Raw genomic sequence first — 21,581 nt, forward strand, 5'->3', positions numbered from 1 at the left:
TTCGTGATGTTTTCTCGAGGCCACCGCCAGTGCCTTCTAGTGACTTGTCCTCCATAATGTTAATATGCAATCTGGTGTTCAGTTAACAGTTTGGTCCTCTGAAATGTAATGTTCAGTTAACACTTTGGTCCAACAATTGCTACATTCCGTAGTACTATTCTCAAGCATTCTTTGCTTTATTAACTGTCTTATCTTCTAGTACATGTTTCTATTCTGCAATTTCGTGCTTAGTTAATTATTTTGGTTCATTTGGTCTGTTGTCCATTTAACTATTTGGTTCAGTTCTGCAATTTGATTTTCATTTGCTGTGGGTACAATTTTGTATTGTTATGCATGTGACACCAATCGAATTTGGCTGTACTCAATACATATTCTACTGATAGTATGGCAACTCTCAGTTAACCTGATCAAGATCTTCCTTATGTGTGTTGTAGGGAAACAATGGGAGACACTGCGGTTTACCATCAAGGTTTGTTCAAGCAGGGTCCTTTGGCTAATAGCACATTATTGTGCAGTTGCAGGAATCATTCTAATATTTAGGTTTCTTACAATTTGGTCTTGCACATGTAGGTCCTGCTGTCAGAGGCTTAGACCCACTATTTGACCCATTTTGCATATGGGGAAATGAGATGTCCATGAATATCAGTCAAGTCAAGAAACTCAGAAAGATTGTTAGGACGAAGAAACTTGCGAAGAATAACAGCAAGATCTTTGTTTGCATAATGAAGAAGACATCGGTCAACTATAGGATGGTACCAACTCTTTTACCTTGTTTTTACCCCTTGCGCCATTTCAAAATTTACAACAACGATTTATGCATAGCTTTGTTTTCAGTACTTTTCAAAGCAGTTCACCGATGATTACCTCTCAAACCACATGCATGGTCAAGAGGCGAGGAAGGTATTCATTCAACACCCACAGTACAATATTGAAGTTTTGCTGAAGAGGACGAAGGTTAGGCGGGCAATTATCCATAGCTACTGGCCTAAGTTGCAAGGACATTCAACATCACTAAAGCCTCAATATTTGCCTTCCGCTTCTGCAGTTTCCCAGATGAGATTCATCTGTCTATTTACCGCGTATGATGCTGCTTTACAAAGGTTTTTGATGCTGCATGTGAAACTTGGTGCTGTTGTGTAATGGCATAACTAAGTGCCGAAGCTATCTGATGTAATTCAATTATGAAATTCTGGTTGCTTTTATACGGATATGAAATATCTGGCGTGTTTTATAAGAAATATCAGTTTGATTAGTACATGGATTATCAATAATAGGCTAATTACCCTGCTTATTGGGGTTTTCTATTGCAAACGGTTACCCAGACAACACCGTGGGCGATGAACTCAAACAACCCGCACGGTTTCTAGAAAGTAGGCATATTTGATCAACTAACAATCACACACAGCTTCCGGTAGTGAACTGTTTGCCTTAGGCCACCTTGCACAAACGTTTCCACACAAAGAATTGTGTGGGATGTACATACCTACGGAAATGATGTTCTGGGATTCACCGTGTGGGATGTACATACCTACGGAAATGATTTCTAGGATTCACCGTGTGGGACCACTACAAAAAAATACACTTCCGTGATCATACGTGTTTGTCACAGTAGGTCGCGTTTTTTGTCATGCATGTACATCCATGACGATTTTATGACAGAATCAAGATAGTCATACCTTTGCTGTCGTAGAAGTGTTTCATGGCATTACCAAAATTATCATCACGGAAGTGTCCACTTCCATGACGATAAATCGCGCATCACAGAAGTGCTTTCGTCAAGGGTGACCGACACATGGCATCCACCGTAACGGAACACCGTTAAGCTATCGGGTCGAATTTTGGATCCGATAACCTGTTAACAGCCCTGACCAATGGGAAATTTCCACGTGTAAAATTCTGATTAGCCGAAGGGAACACATGTCAGCTCGTCAGTGGGACAGATGTCGCCCGTCCATTGGAGGAGACATGCCTATGATACGTCAACACATGGGCTGGGCCCAACAGAGGCCCATATAGGTTAAAAAGGCCGGCCTAGTCAAAGGCCCATAGAACTTAATCAGGTACTAGTGGGCCAGCCCAATAACAGCCTGCTTAATAAAGGCCCATTTACAGCCTGAAGCCAGATCTGGCCCGTTAATTGTTCGCTCAATATTTGGGCCCATTTACGGCCCGAAGCCAGATCTAGCATGTTAATTGTTCGCCCAATATTTGGGCCCATTTGCGGCCCGAAGCCAGATCTAGCCCATTAATTTTTTGCCAAATATTTGGGACCAACTAAAGCCCAGTTACTTTCGGCTTGTTAGAGGCCTGATGTAGACATGGGCCCATTTCAGCCCGGTGTGACTTTCGTCCTGGGAATGACCCGTGCTGCCCATGGGCCATATATGGTCCGATGGGACATCGGGCCCACTAACGACCCGTGCTAAAGGTGGCAACAGTTAAGCCCAACGTGACTTTGGGCCTGTTAAAGGCCTGTCGCGTAATTCAGCCCGTTGATGCCTATGCTAAGCTTTCGGCCTGTTAAAGGCCTGTCGCGTAATTCGGCCCGTTGATGCCTATGCTAAGCTTTCGGCCTCTTAAAGGCCCATGATATCAGTGGGCCAACTATGGCCCGAGATATGTTTCGGCCTGGTAACGGCCCATGAGCTAACTGGGCCCAAAATAGCCCGGTCTACATTTCGGCCTGCTGAAGGCCCGTCGACGACTAGTGAAAATTGAGGCCCAACATGCATTTTGGCCTGCTAAAGGCCCGTGGTTTCATCTCGGCCGTAACAGGCCAGTACAATATTCAGCCTGTTAATGGCCCAATGCTACCTAGGCCAAACTAAGCGCTGGGTCGACAAAAGGCCCAACTAAAATATAGGCCGGTGTAAGTTTGGGCCTGGCGCAATGTGTGAAGGCCCCAATCATTCGGGCCCAAGAAAGACGCAGGCCGGCCCAATTGTGGCCCACTAAAAACCTAGCCCGTTAGAGTCGAATGTTTCGGTCCGGTCGACTACATATGATTTTTTTCAGATAGCGAATGATGGCATTAACTAGTAGGAATTATGAACAAACCTACACTATACAATAAAGAAGGATTTAAGGTATATTACATCCACTGGGCATCGAAGTTCGCCACCAGTGATCATAAAGCGCAACGAAGAAGCAGATTACAAAAACTGGGCACCATTGCAGCGTAACAATATAATACTGAACCGAGACCACTTCCAAGATAGTTCAAGAAAGGTTAGCCTTGCGGGGGAACTGCTGCGCAAGCTGCTGGGCAAGGCTGTGAGACCGGCCTAGCATGTCGGTCATAGCTTCCAGGTGTAGCTGTTTAGCGATGAGGTTCTCATTGGTGTTCTCCGCAATCTTTCTTAGAGATAGGACTTCAAGTCGAAGTTGAGTTGCAGAATGCCTTTCTGCTAGAACTTGGGACTGAAGAAGTCGAAATGATTCAGACAACGAATTCTGTGAGCTTTTCTGACTGTTAGTCTCAAGTAACTTGAACACTGCATCAAGACAAGACTTTGGGGTGGTCTTGCTATCTTCAAGATGTTTTGCCTTCTTTGCTGCAATATATGTTGGGTTTGTCTCACAACCTTCAGCAGACTTGTGCATGCCATCAGGCATATCACCCTGAAACAAAGCAGAGAGATGACATGTTTTGCACGTGTATAAACAAAGATGATAACTGTTCTGTCAATTCTATCCAATTTCAAATTAGAAAATAAAGAGTAAGTTCAAAATATCAATAGCATAATTTGGCATTGTTCATAATGCGGGGAGCTTCACCACACTGCTGGATTACCATGTCAACATAACAAGCATACACTACAAAAAAAAGACACATCCGTGACATTTTGGGCCGAACAAATTTTTTTTCTGTCATACATATGACACTTCTATGACGATAATTGTGACAAAACCCAGTATCATCATAGATGTGGTGGGCTCCTACTTCCATGACAAAAAATCATGATAGAAAATGGGCTTTTCGTCCTGGGTGGGCCGGAGACGCAGCTGCATGACATTCTTTGGGCCGTCCATGACGGAAAAAACCATGGTAGAAGCGAGGGGGAGGAAAATTTCGGGGAGTTCCCGGTTACGGTGGGAGGTCACGGGCCGAGCGATGCGCATTTCTCTCGTACACGTACGCGCGTGTGTGTGAGGCGTTGGCTCTAACTGAACCCGAGCGAGGCGTTGGGCTCTAACTGAACCCGTGCGATTGCACTACAGGCTACGCGTTACTGAACCCAAGCGATCGATCGATGGCTGTTAACTGAACCCGATCGAGCGATTCCTTCGCTACTGCTGCTAACTGAAGCCGATCGATGGGATGAACGGTGAGCATTGCGGGGGGGGGGGGGGGGGGGTGGATGAACAGTGAGCGGTGGCGTTGCCTCTGGATGAACAGGACCCCGTGGTGTGGTGGAGGGCTGGATGAACAATAGACGGTGGAGGGGTGTGATACGTCTCCAACGTATCTATAATTTTTGATTGCTCCATGCTATATTATCTACTGTTTTGGACTATATTGGGCTTTATTTCCCTCTTTTATATTATTTTTGGGACTAACCTATTAACCGGAGGCCCAGCCCAGAATTGATGTTTTTTGCCTATTTCAGTGTTTCGAAGAAACGGAATATCAAATGGAGTCCAAACGGAATAAAATCTTCAGGAACGTGATTTTCTCACCGAACGTGATCCAGGAGACTTGGACCCTACTCCAAGGAGTTAAATAGGAGGTCACGAGGGTGGGGGGCGCCCCCCCTAGGGCGCGCCCCCTGCCTCGTGGGCCCCTTGGTGCTCCACCGACGTACTCCTTCCTCCTATATATACCAACATACCCCCGAACGATCAGAATAGGAGCCAAAAACCTATTTCCACCGCCGCAACTTTCTGTATCCACGAGATCCCATCTTGGGGCCTGTTCCGGAGCTCCGCCGGAAGAGGGCCGTCATCACGGAGGGCTTCTACATCATCCTAGCCCCTCCGATGAAGTGTGAGTAGTTTACCTCAGACCTTCGGGTCCATAGTTAGTAGCTAGATGGCTTCTTCTCTCTTTTTGGATCTCAATACAAAGTTCCCCCCTCTCTTGCGGAGATCTATTCGTTGTAATCTTATTTTTGCAGTGTGTTTGTTGAGACTGATGAATTGTGGGTTTATGATCAAGTTTATCTATGAATAATATTTGAATCTTCTCTGAATTCTTTTATGTATGAGTGGTTATCTTTGCAAGTCTCTTCGAATCATCCGTTTGGTTTGGCTAACTAGATTGGTAGTTCTTGCCATGGGAGAAGTGCTTAGCTTTGGGTTCGATCTTGCGGTGTCCTTTCCCAGTGACAGAAGGGGCAGCAAGGCATGTATTGCATCGTTGCCATCGAGGATAACAAGATGGGGTTTATTTCATATTGCATGAATTTATCTCTCTACATCATGTCATCTTGCTTAAGGCGTTACTCTGTTTTTAACGTAATACTCTAGATGCATGCTGGATAGCGGTCGATGAGTGGAGTAATAGTAGTAGATGCAGAATCGTTTCGGTCTACTTGTCACGGACGTGATGCCTATATACATGATCATGCCTAGATATTCTCATAACTAAGATCAATTCTGTCAATTGCTCAACAGTAATTTGTTCACCCACCGTAGAATATTTATGCTCTTGAGAGAAGCCACTAGTGAAACCTATGGCCCCAGGGTCTATTCTCATCATATCATTCTCCATCACTTTAATCTAGCTTTGCTTTTTTACTTTGCCTTTACTTTTTACTTCGCATATTTATACCAAAAATACCAAAAGTATTATATCTATCAGATCTCACTCTCGTAAGTGACCGTGAAGGGATTGACAACCCCTAATCGCGTTGGTTGCGAGTAGCTATCGCTTTGTGCAGGTACGAGGGACTTGAGCGTGGCCCCCTACTTGATTGATACCTTGGTTCTCAAAAACTGAGGGAAATACTTACGCTACTCTGCTGCATCATCCCTTCCTCTTCGGGGAAAACCAACGCAAGCTCAAGACGTAGCAAGAAGGATTTCTGGCGCCGTTGCCGGGGAGTCTACGCAAAAAGTCAACATACCAAATACCCATCACAATCCCTATCTCTTGCATTACATTATTTGCCATTTGCCTCCCGTTTTCCTCTCCCCCACTTCACCCTTGCCGTTTTATTCGCCCTCTCTCTCTCTATCCTCCCTCTCTATTTGCCTCTTTTGCCCATTTGCTCTTGCTTGCTCGTGTGTTAGATTGCTTGTTTGTCGCGATGGCTCAAGATAATACTAAATTTCCTGACTTCACCAATACCAATAATAATGATTTCCTTAGCACTCCGATTGCTCCTCTTGCTAATACTGAATCTTGTGAAATTAATGCTGCTTTGTTGAATCTTGTTATGAAAGATCAATTCGCCGGCCTTCCTAGTGAAGATGCCGCTACTCATCTGAATAGCTACGTTGATTTATGTGATATGCAAAATAAAAAAGATGTCGATAATGATGTCGTTAAATTGAAGCTATTTCCTTTTTCGCTTAGAGATCGTGCTAAAGCTTGGTTTTCATCTTTGCCTAAAAATAGTATTGATTCATGGAACAAGTGCAAAGATGCTTTTATCTCTAAGTATTTTCCTCCCGCTAAGATCATCTCTCTTAGAAACGATATTATGAACTTTAAACAACTTGATCATGAACATGTTGCACAAGCTTGGGAGAGAATGAAATTAATGATACGTAATTGCCCTACTCGTGGTTTGAATTTGTGGATGATTATACAAAACTTTTATGCCGGATTGAATTTTGCTTCTAGAAATCTTTTAGATTCGGCCGCGGGAGGCACTTTTATGGGAATCACTTTAGGAGATGCTACTAAACTCCTAGATAATATTATGGTTAATTATTCTCAACGGCATACTGAAAGATCTTCTAATAAAAAGTGCACGCGATAGAAGAAATCAATGTTTTGAGTGGAAAGATGGATGAACTTATGAAATTATTTGCTACTAAGAGTGTTTCTTCTGATCCTAATGATATGCCTTTGTCTACTTTCATTGAGAATAACAATGAATCTATGGATGTGAATTTTGTTGATAGGAATAATTTTGGTAACCACGCTTATAGAGGGAATTTTAATCCTAGGCCATATCCTAGTAATCCTTCTAATAATTATGGGAATTCCTACAACAACTCTTATGGAAATTATAATAAGATGCCCTCTGAATTTGAGAATAGTGTTAAAGAGTTTATGAATTCACAAAAGAATTTTAATGCTTTGCTTGAAGAGAAATATCTTAAAGTTGATGATTTGGCTAGAAACGTTGATAGAATTTCTCTTGAGGTTGATTCTTTAAAGCTTAGATCTATTCCTCCTAAGCATGATATTAATGAGTCTCTCAAAGCCATGAGAATTTCCATTGATGAGTGCAACGAAAGAACCTCTAGGATGCGTGCTTCCAAAGATGCCTTTATTAAAGCGTGTTCTTCCAATTCCTATGAAAATCAAGATGAAGATCTAAAAGTTATTGATGTGTCCCCTATTAAATCTTTGTTTTGCAATATTAATCTTGATGAAACTGAATATGATCTTCCTTTACCTAGAAGGCGTTCTAAAAATTCGGAGTATTTAGACCTTAATGATGAAATTGATGAAAGTGGGATTGAAAGAAATAAAAATCTAGATGTTGCTAAACCCACTGTATTGGATTTCAAGGAATTTAATTATTAAATTTTCTCTTTAATTGATTGTATTTCCTTGTTGCAATCCGTGCTAAATTCTCCACATGCTTATAGTCAAAATAAAGCCTTCACCGAACATATTGTTGATGCCTTGATGCAATCTTATGAAGAAAAACTTGAGTTGAAAGTTTCTATCCCTAGAAAACTCTATGATGAGTGGGAACCAACTATTAAAATTAAAATTAAAGATCATGAGTTTTATGCTTTGTGTGATTTGGGTGCTAGTGTCTCCACTATTCCCAAAACTTTGTGTGATTTACTAGATTTCCGTAATTTTGATGATTGCTCTCTAAACTTGCATCTTGCGGATTCCACTATTAAGAAACCTATGGGAAGGATTAATGATGTTATTATTGTTGCAAATAGGAATTATTTGCCCATAGATTTCATTGTTCTTGATATAGATTGCAATCCTTCTTGCCCTATTATTCTTGGTAGACCTTTCCTTAGAACGGTTGGTGCGATTATTGATATGAAGGAAGGGAATATTAGATTTAAATTTCCATTAAAAAAGGGCATGGAACCCATTCCAAGAAATAAAATAAAATTACCATATGAAACTATCATGAGAGCCACTTATGGATTGCCTACCAAAGACGGCACAACCTAGATCTATCCTCGCTTTTATGCCTAGCTAGGGGCGTTAAACGATAGCGCTTGTTGGGAGGCAACCCAACTTTATTTTTATTACTTGATTTTTGCTCCTGATTAGTAATAAAGAAATTATTTAGCCTCTTTTTTGGTTGTGTTTTGTTGTGTTTAATTAGTGTTTGTGCCAAGTAGAACCGTTGGGAAGATTTGGGGAAAGTCTTGTTGAACTTGCTGTAAAAAATAGAAACTTTAGCGCTCATGAGAACTGCTGTAATTTTTATTTGAAGAGTGATATTTAGTTAATTCTTTTTTAAGATGGTTAATAGATACATTCCTCACGTCCATAAATTTATTTTAGAATTTTTGGGGTTCCAGATCTTGCGCTAGCTACAGATTACTACAGACTGTTCTGTTTTTGACAAATTCTGTTTTCCGTGTGTTGTTTGCTTATTTTGATGAATCTATGGCTAGTAAAATAGTTTATAATCCATAGAGAAGTTGGAATACAGTAGGTTTAACACCAATATAAATAAATAATGAGTTCATTACAGTACCTTGAAGTGGTCTTTGGTTTTCTTTCCCTAACGGAGCTCACGAGTTTTCTATTTTGAGTTTTGTGTTGTGAAGTTTTCAAGTTTTGGGTGAATTCTTTTGATGGATCATGGAACAAGGAGCGGCAAGAGCCTAAGCTTGGGGATGCCCATGGCACCCCCAAGATAATCCAAGGACACCAAAAAGTCAAAGCTTGGGGATGCCCCGGAAGGCATCCCCTCTTTCGTCCACTTCCATCGGTAAATTACTTGGAGCTATATTTTTATTCACCAACATGATATGCATTTTGCTTGGAGCGTCTTGTATTATTTGTGTCTTTGTGTCTTAGTATGCCACAACCATCCTTGCTGTACACAACTTTTGAGAGAGCCATACATGAATTAAAAATTTATAGAATACTCTATGTGCTTCACTTATATCTTTTGAGCTAAGTAATTTTGCTCTATGTGCTTCACTTATATCTTTTGAGCTAAGTAGTTTTGCTCTATGTGCTTCACTTATATCTTTTGAGCGTTATAGTTTTGCTCTATGTGCTTCACTTAGATCTTTTAGAGCATGGTGGTGGATTTGTTTTAAAGAAACTATTGATCTCTCATGCTTCACTTAAAATATTTTGAGAGTCTCTTAATAGCATGGTAATTTGCTTAATAATAATATGCTTGGTATTCAAGATTTGTGAAACTTTCTTTTGAGTGTGTTGAATACTAAGAAAAGATTGAAGCATGATAATTGTTTTTAGATATGGAGGTGATAATATTAAAGTCATGCTAGTGAGTAGTTGTGAATTTAAAGAATACTTGTGTTAAAGTTTGTGATTCCCGTAGCATGCACGTATGGTGAACCGTTATGTGATGAAGTCGGAGCATGATTTATTTATTGATTGTCTTCCTTATGAGTGGCAGTCGGGGACGAGCGATGGTCTTTTCCTACCAATCTATCCCCCTAGGAGCATGCGCGTAATACTTTGCTTTGATAACTTCTAGATTTTTGCAATAAGTATATGAGTTCTTTATGACTAATGTTTAGTCCATGGATCATACGCACTCTCACCCTTCCACCTTTGCTAGCCTCTCTAATACCGCGCACCTTTCGCCGGTATCATACACCTACCATATACCTTCTTCAAAACAGCCACCATACCTACCTATTATAGCATTTCCATAGCCATTCCGAGATATATTGCCATGCAACTTTCCACCGTTCCGTTTATCATGACACATTCATCATTGTCATATTGCATATCCCGGTACACCGCCGGAGCATTCATATAGAGTCATATTTTGTTCTAAGTATCGAGTTGTAACTGTTGAGTTGTAAGAAAAATAAAAGTGTGATGATCATCATTTTTAGAGCATTATCCCAAGTGAGGAAAGAATGATGGAGACTATGATTCCCCCATAAGACGGGATGAGACTCCGGACGAAAAATAAATAAAAGAGGCCAAAGAGGACCAAATAAAAAGAGAAAGAAAAGAGGCCATAAAAAAGAAAAGGCCCAAATAAAAAAAATGGGAGAAAAAGAGAGAAGGGACAATGTTACTATCCTTTTACCACACTTGTGCTTCAAAGTAGCACCATGATTTTCATAGTAGAGAGTCTTTCATGTTATCACTTTCATATAATAGTGGGAATTTTACATTATAGAACTTGGCTTGTATATTCCAATGACGGGCTTCCTCAAATTGCCCTAGGTATTCATGAGCAAGCAAGTTGGATGCACACCCACTTAGTTTCTTTTTGAGCTTTCACATATTTATAGCTCTAGTGCATCCGTTGCATGGCAATCCCTACTCACTCACATTGATATCTATTGATGGGCATCTCCATAGCCCGTTGATACGACTAGTTGATGTGAGACTATCTTCTCCTTTTTGTCTTCTCCACAACCACCATTTTATTCCACCTATAGTGCTATATCCATGGCTCACGCTCATGTATTGCGTGAAGATTGAAAAAGTTAGAGTATGAAACAATTGCTTGGCTCGTCATCGGGGTTGTGCATGATTTAAATACTTTGTGTGGTGAAGATAGAGCATAGCCAGACTATATGATTTTGTAGGGATAACTTTCTTTGGCCATGTTATTTTGAGAAGACATAATTGCTTTGTTAGTATGCTTGAAGTATTATTATTTTTATGTCAATATAAACTTTTGTCTTGAATCTTTCAAATCTGAATATTCATATCACAATTAAGAAGATTTGCATTGAAATTATGCCAAGTAGCACTCCGCATAAAAAATTCTCTTTTTATCATTTACCTACTCGAGGACGAGCAGGAATTAAGCTTGGGGATGACTGATACGTCTCCAACGTATCTATAATTTTTGATTGCTCCATGCTATATTATCTACTGTTTTGGACTATATTGGGCTCTATTTTCCACTTTTATATTATTTTTGGGACTAACCTATTAACCGGAGGCCCAGTCCAGAATTGTTGGTTTTTTGCCTATTTCAGTGTTTCAAAGAAACAAAATATCAAACGGAGTCCAAACGGAATAAAATTTTCGGGAACGTGAATTTCTCACCGAACGTGATCCAGGAGACTTGGACCGTACTCCAAGGAGTCGAAGAGGAGGTCACGAGGGTGGGGGCGCGCCCCTGCCTCGTGGGCCCCTCGGTGCTCCACCGACGTACTCCTTCCTCCTATATATACCTATGTACCCCCAAACGATCAGAACAGGAGCCAAAAACCTAATTCCACCGCCGCAAATTTCTGTATCCACGAGACCATCTTGGGGCCTGTTCCGGAGCTCCGCCGGAAGAGGGCCGTCATCACGGAGGGCTTCTACAACATCCTAGCCCCTCTGATGAAGTGTGAGTAGTTTACCTCAGACCTTCGGGTCCATAGTTAGTAGCTAGATGGCTTCTTCTCTCTTTTTGGATCTCAATACAAAGTTCTCCCCCTCTCTTGCGGAGATCTATTCGATGTAATCTTCTTTTTGCGGTGTGTTTGTTGAGACCGATGAATTGTGGGTTTATGATCAAGATTATCTATGAATAATATTTGAATCTTCTCTGAATTCTTTTATGTATGATTGGTTATCTTTGCAAGTCTCTTCGAATCATCTGTTTGATTTGGCCAACTAGATTGGTAGTTCTTGCCATGGGAGAAGTGCTTAGCTTTGGGATCGATCTTGCGGTGTCCTTTCCCAGTGACAGAAGGGGCAGCAAGGCACGTATTGCATCGTCGCCATCGAGGATAACAAGATGGGGTTTATTTCATAATGCATGAATTTATCTCTCTACATCATGTCATCTTGCTTAAGGCGTTACTCTGTTTTTAACTTAATACTCTAGATGCATGCTGGATAGCGATCGATGAGTGGAGTAATAGTAGTAGATGCAGAATCGTTTCGGTCTACTTGTCACGGACGTGATGCCTATATACATGATCATGCCTAGATATTCTCATAACTATGCTCAATTCTGTCAATTGCTCAACAGTAATTTGTTCACCCACCGTAGAATACTTATGCTCTTGAGAGAAGCCACTAGTGAAACCTATGGCCCCCGGGTCTATTCTCATCATATGAATATCCATCACTTTAATCTTGCTTTGCTTCTTTACTTTGCCTTTACTTTTTACTTTGCATATTTATACCAAAAATATTATATCTATCAGATCTCACTCTCGTAAGTGACCGTGAAGGGATTGACAACCCCTAATCGCGTTGGTTGCGAGTAGTTATCGCTTTGTGCAGGTACGAGGGACTTGAGCGTGGCCTCCTACTGGATTGATACCTTGGTTCTCAAAAACTGAGGGAAATACTTACGCTATTCTGCTGCATCATCCCTTCCTCTTCGGGGAAAACCAACGCAAGCTCAAGACATAGCAGGGTGCCCATGGAGGGGTGGATGAACAGGACCCCGTGGTGTGGAGGGCTGGATGAACAGTAGATGGTGGAGGGGTGGTTGAACAGGACCCCGTGGTGTGGAGGGCTGGATGAACAGTAGATGGTGGAGGGGTGCCCGTGGAGGGGTGGTTGAATAGGACCCCGTGGTGTGGAGGGCTTGATGAACAATAGACGGTGGAGGGATGGTTGAACAGTAGCCGGTGGAGTAGCGTGCGGTGGAGGCTGGATGAACAGGAGCCCGTGGATGAACAGTCGCAGGTGGAAGCTGGAGGAGATCGACGGTGGATGATCAGTAGCTCGTGGAGGCTGGAGGGGGTCGACGGTGGATGAACAGTAGCTCGTGGAGGCTAGACGGGGTTGACGGTGGTTGAACAGTAGCCGGTGGAGTAGCGCGCGGTGGAGGCTGGATGAACAGGAGCCCGTGGATGAACAGTCGCAGGTGGAAGCTGGAGGAGATCGACGGTGGATGAACAGTAGCTCGTGGAGGCTGGAGGGGGTCAACGGTGGAGATGAACAGTATCTCGTGGAGTCCCATTTTGCCATACGCCACACACCTCCCGATGAACAAGACCCCCGTTTCGACCGTAGCGTTCCAACACAAGTCTGTTTCGTCCGTTTTGCGGTACGCCACACCCCTCCCGATCAACAGGATCCCCGTTTCGACCGTAGGAGGTCCGTTTCCTCCGTTTTGCGGTACGCCAGACCCCTCCCGATGAACAGGATCCCGTTTCGAACGTGGCCGGTTGAACACAAGACCGTTTCCTCCGTTCTATGGTACGCCAGGCCTCGTTTCCATCACCTGTTCCGTCCAAGCCCTCCCGATGAACACGACGCATTTCGTTGCCTCTCCATGAACACGGCGCATTCCGTTGCCTCCCCATGAACACGACAACGACGTTGTTTCTCCATTCTGACCCAGCCATGTACACGAGCCGTCGCCGTACGTATGCGCCAGTAGACGTTCGAGACCCCGCCCGTATGTACACATACGTGGCCGTATTTTCTTTCTTGCACCCTGGCCGCTGTACGTACGTGTAAATGCTACGTGCGCGCCTCTACTATGACACGTGCGCGCCTCTACATTGACCAGTATGTACGTACACATTCGCGACCAGAATGACAACGCTACGTACGCTTCGACCAGGTGGGTCCTGACTGTCAGCCACTTCCTTGCCTGCGAAGATGTAGCTGGTCGGTCCCAGCAGTCAGGGGGCGAATAGTTTTGTTTTTTTGCCCGGACGCACTTCCTTGCGTGCGAAGATGTAGTTGGTGGGTCCCAACAGTCAGGGGGAATCGTTTTTTCACAAAATACGGTGGCCCGTCCGATGGGTCCCGCTGTCAAGTGGAGGAATAATTATTTTGCACGTAATAAGGAGGCACTTCCTTGTTGCGGCCGTGGACCCAGCTTTCAGCCTCTCCACGTACAGTCCACGTCCGATGGAAGCCGTTCCTTGACCACGTTGACCACGCCACGCCGAGAGCACCAGGGCGGTGGACGATGGCGAGGCCTAGGAAGGGGACGACGCGGAGCCGGGGAAGACGCGGCAATGGATGCCCACACATAGAGTAGTACGAGAGTTCACTAGTTCGCTGCGGTGTGAGGCTGCTGTCGCCGCAGAATAACAGGGGGTGTGGGCGAGTAGAGGGATGGCCTGGCCAGCAGTGGGAGTAGTAGGGGGCGGTGAGGCCTCCGCCGCATCGCAGCCGGCCACGGGAGGCAGGAGCACGAGGCACGACCGACGCTGGCTTGGGCGGCTGGATCAAGAAGACCAGAGGTTGAAGAAGCACTACGGCCGTTGGACGGACATCGTACGGTCACTAGAGCTAGAATCGTGCATATTGACTAAGTTGACAAAGCCCTCCATCCCTGTCAACTTAGTAGGCCGACAAGTCAGCCTCCCACCAAGGTGGGTCCCAGCTAGCAGGGGGGTATTCATTTTTTTGAGCGTAATAAGGAGGCACTTCCTTGCGTGCGAAGATATAGCTAGTGGGTCCGAGCTGTCAGCGGCGGTAACGTTTTTTTCACGAAATACAGAGGCCCTTTTGGTGGTTCCCTGATGTCAGGTGGAGAAATCATTATTTTGCGCGTAATAAGGAGGCATTTCCTTGCGTGCGGCCGTGGACCCAGCTGTCGGCCTCTCCACGTACAGTCCACTTCAGATGCATGTCGGTCGTTGACCACGTTGACCAGGCCGCGCTGAGAGCACCAGGGCGGTGGACGACGGCGAGGCCTAGGAAGGGAACGACACGGAGGCAGGGAAGACTCGGCAGTTGTTTCCCACGCGGAGGGGAGTACGACTGTATGAGGGTTTACTGGTTCGTCTGCCGTCGCCGGAGAATAACAGCAGGTGTGGGTGAGTAGATGGATGGCTAGGCCAGCGATGGGAGTACGGTGGGGCGGTGAGGCCTGCGCGGCAGCAGAGCCGGCCGCGGGGAGGAGGGAGCAGGCAGTCCCACCGGCGCTTGTTTGAGCGGCTGGAGCAGGAAGAGCAAAGATTGAAGAAGCACGACGGCCGTTGGATGGCCATCCAACAGTCACTGCTTGTGCATCAACCTTTTTTTAGGAAAGCCTCAAATCTGTGGAAAACAGCATACAGCCCATTTGCTAATTCTTAAGGTTTTTTTGGAGCACATATTCTTTTTGTTAGCATTACAACCCATATTGTGGCCACGGTTAAAAAATTATACGAAATTTTGCATATTTCGGTGCGGTCCGAACTGTTTTTAATCCCGAAATTTCGACTCACATTCAAACTGATTTTAAAAATAAATGTATATCAATATAAAATCCAACAAAATTCTCCACGCATAAAAATTAATGTAATTTAAAATCTCGAAATGAAAAAAAGATATTTGAAACTAATTGCTGGTTTGATGTGTTTTAAAAATGGACAACCCATTTCTCCTTACTAACGGGCCATTTTCTCGGCCAGCCAAATGTAAGCTCTCCTCGTCTTGAAAGATTTGCAGCCCAACAGGCCTGACAAAGCGACTTACTTGGCAAATCACAAAAAAACTGGGCTGTGGCCATGGACCCAGCTGTCAGTCCATTTGTTTTTTTAGTCCATTTGGTGGGCTGGGTGAAACAATGATGTAACATCTATGCAGCCCATTTAAATTCCATTTGCATTTTTCTCGAAAGCCGCAGACTTGCTGGCTGGGTGAAAATATCATGTTGGGCTAGACGGAGAAATGTTATAAAAACATAAACACATGATTGCACGTGAGTAAAATCTTTGCAAACTTATGTACGCAATCACTAGGAGTTAACTTGCCAAGTTATATATAAACAATTATTATTATTATTTTGTAAGAACTTTCAACTTACGAAATAAAATATCATTTCAATTTGATGAGTTAATAGTACGTGGGGTATTATTATTTTTTAGGCTAGACGTGGGACACTTGAGTTGGTTCTAGGGGAAAGTACTGGGAGAAAACTCAGTTTACATCGAAAAAGAAAGTGGGAGAAAATTCATAGACCTGCTGGGTCGACCTGAGGAGGGGAATATGTTGGGAGGAAGGAGATTCAAAGCACGACAGCCGAGTGAACTAGTTTTTTTTACGAACAAGTGAACTAGTTTACATACATAAGCAAATTGCCACTAAAAAAGCAATCAGGTTAATGGGTTCTTAAAAGAAATATTTCGGACAAAACAGATAATTACGACACATAGGCTAATGCATGAAACACTCACATGATAAAGGTGCTTATAAACAGATAAAGTACAACATCTAGACCTTCCTGGCACGCTTGATCATGATGCTGCGGCTGTCCGTGTACTCGTTGGTTATGGGAAGCAGACACGCCCTCATGTCCAAGATCTGCATGTATATGTCATAGCATGCGTATGCGCCCTTGGCCACATAGGTTATGTAGGCTAGATTCAGAGGTACCTCCCACGTGTTCAGGTCTTCTTCTTTCATGTTGGCGTATCAGGGGTCGATGATGGTCTCAGCGAGGTCAACCACGGAGTCTTACTCCTGCCCGTTGCTGATGATCTTGTATTGCTTCTGGATGTCGACAAGCTTGTTGCACCAGATGGTCGAATCGTCGCGTTCTTCCTTCTCTCCACCGTAGCGAAGGTGCAGTCGGCGCTGCCGATGAAACGGGCGAATGCTCCAGAACCTGGTGCAGCCATAGGACTGAGGCGAGGCAGAGCTTCACCGAGTCCGTATCGTTGGTGTACATCACATTCAACTTGGTGCAGCCATAGGACTGAACGGCGAACTCAAAGGGGAACTCCTTGCTGAAGTCCATATCCAGCAGGCTCACCCCTCGGATCGCCATTGGAGTCTCTTCGAGTGAACAAGTGTGTAGGCGGTGGTAGTAGTTCGTTTTTCAGCTCTTGGGGAACTGGATTCAACAGTAAGATGAGTGTGTACAGGCGACAACGGTTACTACCCCTCCCTCGTCCGCTGCACGCCCAGCAGAAGGTGCACCCTCGGCCACATGTCGGTTCACGAGCGGGTCCGTATTGGTACTGTAATAACAGGAGTTAGTGGTCACTTTACTTAAATTTAATTAGCTTTAATAGAAATTTGTACTTAAAACAAAGAATGCATTCACTTGTTCTATCAGTGCCACAGGATCAACATGTACAAAAATTAGAATTATTAATCTCAGGACGCACACGATCATCACATTTGTCGCACTTTCACAAAAGATAATACTACCAAGTTTGAACTGTTTGTTATGGTTGTTGTCCTCTGCATCATCATGCCGTGTTTCCCAGCTTGCAAGATTCAGAACCAACAAATAAGATCCAAATAATAAGTACAACAAAGATGCCTACACATCTCATTGATTCCCAGCTTGCAAGATTCAGAACCAACAAATAAGATCCAAATAATAAGTACAACAAAGATGCCTACACATCTCACTGATTCCTAGCTTGCAAGATTCAGAACCAACCCATTAGAGCCTTTTGATAAAGTGAATATCGGGATCAAATCCATCTTGGCTAGCCATGTCATACAATCGAAGAACTTGGCGAATGCTCTTGACCGTCACAACATCTATAGTTGAGTATTCCTGTTTGCACAACATGTTTGCACAGCACAAACAAGGAGATAGGAGAGCATGATTTTGCTTTAATAGCGGCCTCCTTGAACTCAACCTCCAGCTCTACTTGGGTGAGGTCTGGCTGGAGTTCCATGATTCAATTCATGAGCCTTTTTTTTGCAGTTCACCTGAAATGAAGCAAAGATTGCATCATTCAGCTAGCAAGAAGTACTTGCTCTTGTGAGCTGGCAGGTTCTTCTTTAGTAGTTGCACTAAAATTGAGGAACATTAAGGTTGGCTGTCCGGCTCATGTAAGGTGCAACTATAATTTTCTTATCCTTTTGTGCAGTTCCACTAAAATAAAGTGCCATTGTGGTGACAGTGACGGCTCCATCTTGCAAAGGCTAATAAAATGTTGCACGAGATTACCAGCAGAACTTGACGGAGATTTTGGAAACTCCAATCACCATTTTGTGCAGTTCCACCAAAATTGAGAGATGTTGCCCACGTGACATTTTAGTTGAACTGCACAAGACACTCATTCCAAAAAAAGTGTTTTCTGCAGTTCACCAAAAGGTCACAATAGCAATAAGGTGAAATGGATATCCCTATCTGCATAAAAAGATAGAAAGTAAACAGTTGCTGGTCAATAAGAATATACGGAACATATACAAAATGAAAAGAAGCATCTTAATTATGTTCATGGCAATCACGCAAGGACAATAGAAATTTTAAAATGTCAGCGATGCTTCATGTTACCAGAAGCATTACGATCAACAATGAGATTCCTCAAATATGGGATTACTTTAATGGTGGCATTGCTTGTTTACCAGACACAGTAAATCAACAGTATCTAAAGAGTTGGTTTAAGGGCATGGGGCCGTGGGGACAGGAAACCAGGACACTCAGCAGCGTAAAGGAGCAACTTACTTATCATACTGGGGAAAACAGTAGGAGTGCCATTGTACTATGTGAGGGCAGCAAATCTAATCCTGGAGACCTTTTACTATATGAGGGCAGCAAATCTAATCCTGGAGACCTTTTACTATGTGAGGGCAGCAAATCTAATCCTGAGACCTTTTACTATGTGAGGGCAGCAAAACTAATCCTGGAGACCTTTTACTATGTGATGGCAGCAAATCTAATCCTGGACATACTCTGTTGACTTGTCCACCAGCCGCCACTTTCTATCCTTTTTTCAACCAATAATAGATCTGTTCCTTATCCAGTTTGTACTGCGTTTTCCCATTATTTCCCTTTTCAACCAAGAGACCGGTTGGGTATCCGGTCTCTACTACTTTCACCATATTATTTCCTCTTTGAATCAAGTCCTAGATTCATGCTACAACTTTCCCCCCTTTCTTTGTTGTTTGAACAAAGCCCTAGATTCGAATGCATGAAGTAGCTTTACCTCTAATAATACTAAAAATTTAGGTGGCTTTTGAAGAGCTGATGGGAGTAGAAAAAGATGCACATGCAGACACGTGGGGAGCTGGGGCAGCAGAGCAAGGCCGCTTTCGAAGAACTTATACCTGAGGGTCGCCGGGATGTCGGCGGCGGCAGGTCGGATCTGCGGACAATACGGTAGGGAGGAAGAAGGGTCGGAGGACCTCCTGAGCCGGCCATGTGTCGGAGAGAACGACACGGGCTGAGGACCGGGCCCCTCCGGCAGCTGTGGGTTTCCTCCCTCGGCGGCGATGACTGCGTGAACGATGCACCTTTTAGTCCTCTACACACACGGGCCAGAGGGGATCCGACCGGATTTGTGAGCAGCGGTGAGCAGAGAGAAAATTTCGCTACCGCTGTCTTGTTTATATCTAGAGAGGATGAGAGAATGAAGAGAGAAACCCTAGTAAATCAAGCGCCCAGGCCCCTGCGTCCATATATAGTGGAGTGATTATCTTTTTTCTCTCCACAACAAGCGTTTCAATTTGTGTACGTGGCATTAAAGAAAAGAAACTCTCTATTTAAGGTGACTACTGTACGACTCCTACTTACTACTAGTCGTACTACAGTATTGTTCACTTGTGCTCCCCGCCCCTCCATTCATTCAACAACCCCACGGGTGAATAAACATACAGTAAGTACTGTATATATATAGAACGAACAAGCTCGAACTGTTTTCGTGTAGTTAAAAGTTGAGGGCGGGGCTTTTCCCGGGCAGTACGCGCGGAAGTTTTCGGGTAGGGCCAGAAGACTATCTTAATTTTTCTAAAAACTTCGAGACGGCCACATAGCATGGAGCCGACCCCAACGATTTTAAGCTTACATACACGGTACACGCTATCCTAGACTACTATACACATGAAACTGCCACACGAGCGTCCGGGATGCGCTTGGCTCTTTGCCTCTTCGAGAAGTCGAGCAGTACTACAGTATGCTTCTGGCCATCTGACACCGATTGAACTGCACTGGAGGAGTACTACAGTACGCTTCTGGCCATCTGACACCGATTGAACTGCTGCATGTCCACCGCGTGCCGGAGGGAGAGCGTGTAGCAAAAGCTTCTCCTAGTCTTGCCAGCCACCACGCTCATGGGCGAGGGAGGGACGCTCCTGCCTTTGCGTGTATGACAGGTGGGCCCTACAGGTGTGTGGCCAACCTGTCATACAGCCAAAGGCATGTGCAGTTAAGTCCGCGAGGGAGAGGATAATCAAACTTCTTGTTGATGTACGAGTTGACGCGACACATCAAAGCACTACACTCGATATATTTCAATAATTTGCATGTGTGACTCCCAGATGCAGAGGCTGGGGGTCATCATCCTCCTTTTCGAGAAAAAATAGACGCGTGTGTGAGAGGACGAGTGCGTGCGTGCACCTCTTCTCTTCCTGTATAACGTACTACTAAACTCAAAGTACAAGTTTTTGTGGGTGGCACGATAGTGCGTGCGAGAAGTCCCGAGAGATAGGTTTAATGCATTAATTGCAACGCATGCATGCATAAAGTACATGCATTTGTCAATTTTCTCTTAATACTTGCATGCAATGATTTAATGCACATTGGAATCTGAACATGTGTTGGGGACAACCAAATTGAGCCTTATAAAATGGAAAAACTAAAATTTTGATATAAGCCCTATAAAACCGGAAAGGAGGGAGTAGAAAAAGAAGTACTCCATCCGGGAATAGTGCCGCACTTCGAAACTAGAACCGTCAATAAATTTTGAGCTTGCGTCTCATCACATTCCAAATTACTCCATGCTATATTGAATTGCAAACCTGTTTACACCGATCACAACCTAAACGGTTTCCCACTTAGGAGTGTATTAGTACTCGGTTATAAATACTAGTATGCCAAGATGATTGCACATTCCTCCTCAACTCCTCATCCACAAAAACAAACAAGTCATTCAGCATCCTTCCCTTGCGTCTGCCATGGCCAGCGTGAGTTCTGGGTCGAGAGATTGCCACCAGGGAGAGGTGAGCATGGAAGCAGAAGCACGAGAGATGTCCCGCCTCGCTGCGAGAGCAGCCGACATGTCCCGCCACGCGGAAGTAGCAGCACAGAGGTCCCGCCGTGCCGCTGAAGCAGCACGGAGGTCCCGCCACGCCGTCGATGCAGCAGACTGGTCCGGCCGTGCCGCGGAAGCAGCAGCGATGTCCCGCCGTGCCACGAATGCAATAGAGATGTCCCGCCGCGCCGCAGTGGCCTGGGAAAATTTCTCACGGGCACGCGACGACTGTTAGAGGCGCATGCATGCGATCGTCCATAGCCAGACGGGTCAGATATCCCGCTCGGCGAGGTTGCAGGACGACATGGTAGCCTCGTTTGAACAGGCTACCGGCGTCATCCGGCAACTAAGGGAGGGCAATGAGAGGCTCCGGCCCGAGCGCGACCTGCTGAGGGAGAAGATCGTCC

The sequence above is a fragment of the Triticum urartu genome, chromosome 7A (assembly GCF_056163025.1).
Source record: "Triticum urartu cultivar PI428250 chromosome 7A, HENAU_Tu73, whole genome shotgun sequence".
NCBI classification, from domain to species: Eukaryota; Viridiplantae; Streptophyta; class Magnoliopsida; order Poales; family Poaceae; genus Triticum; species Triticum urartu.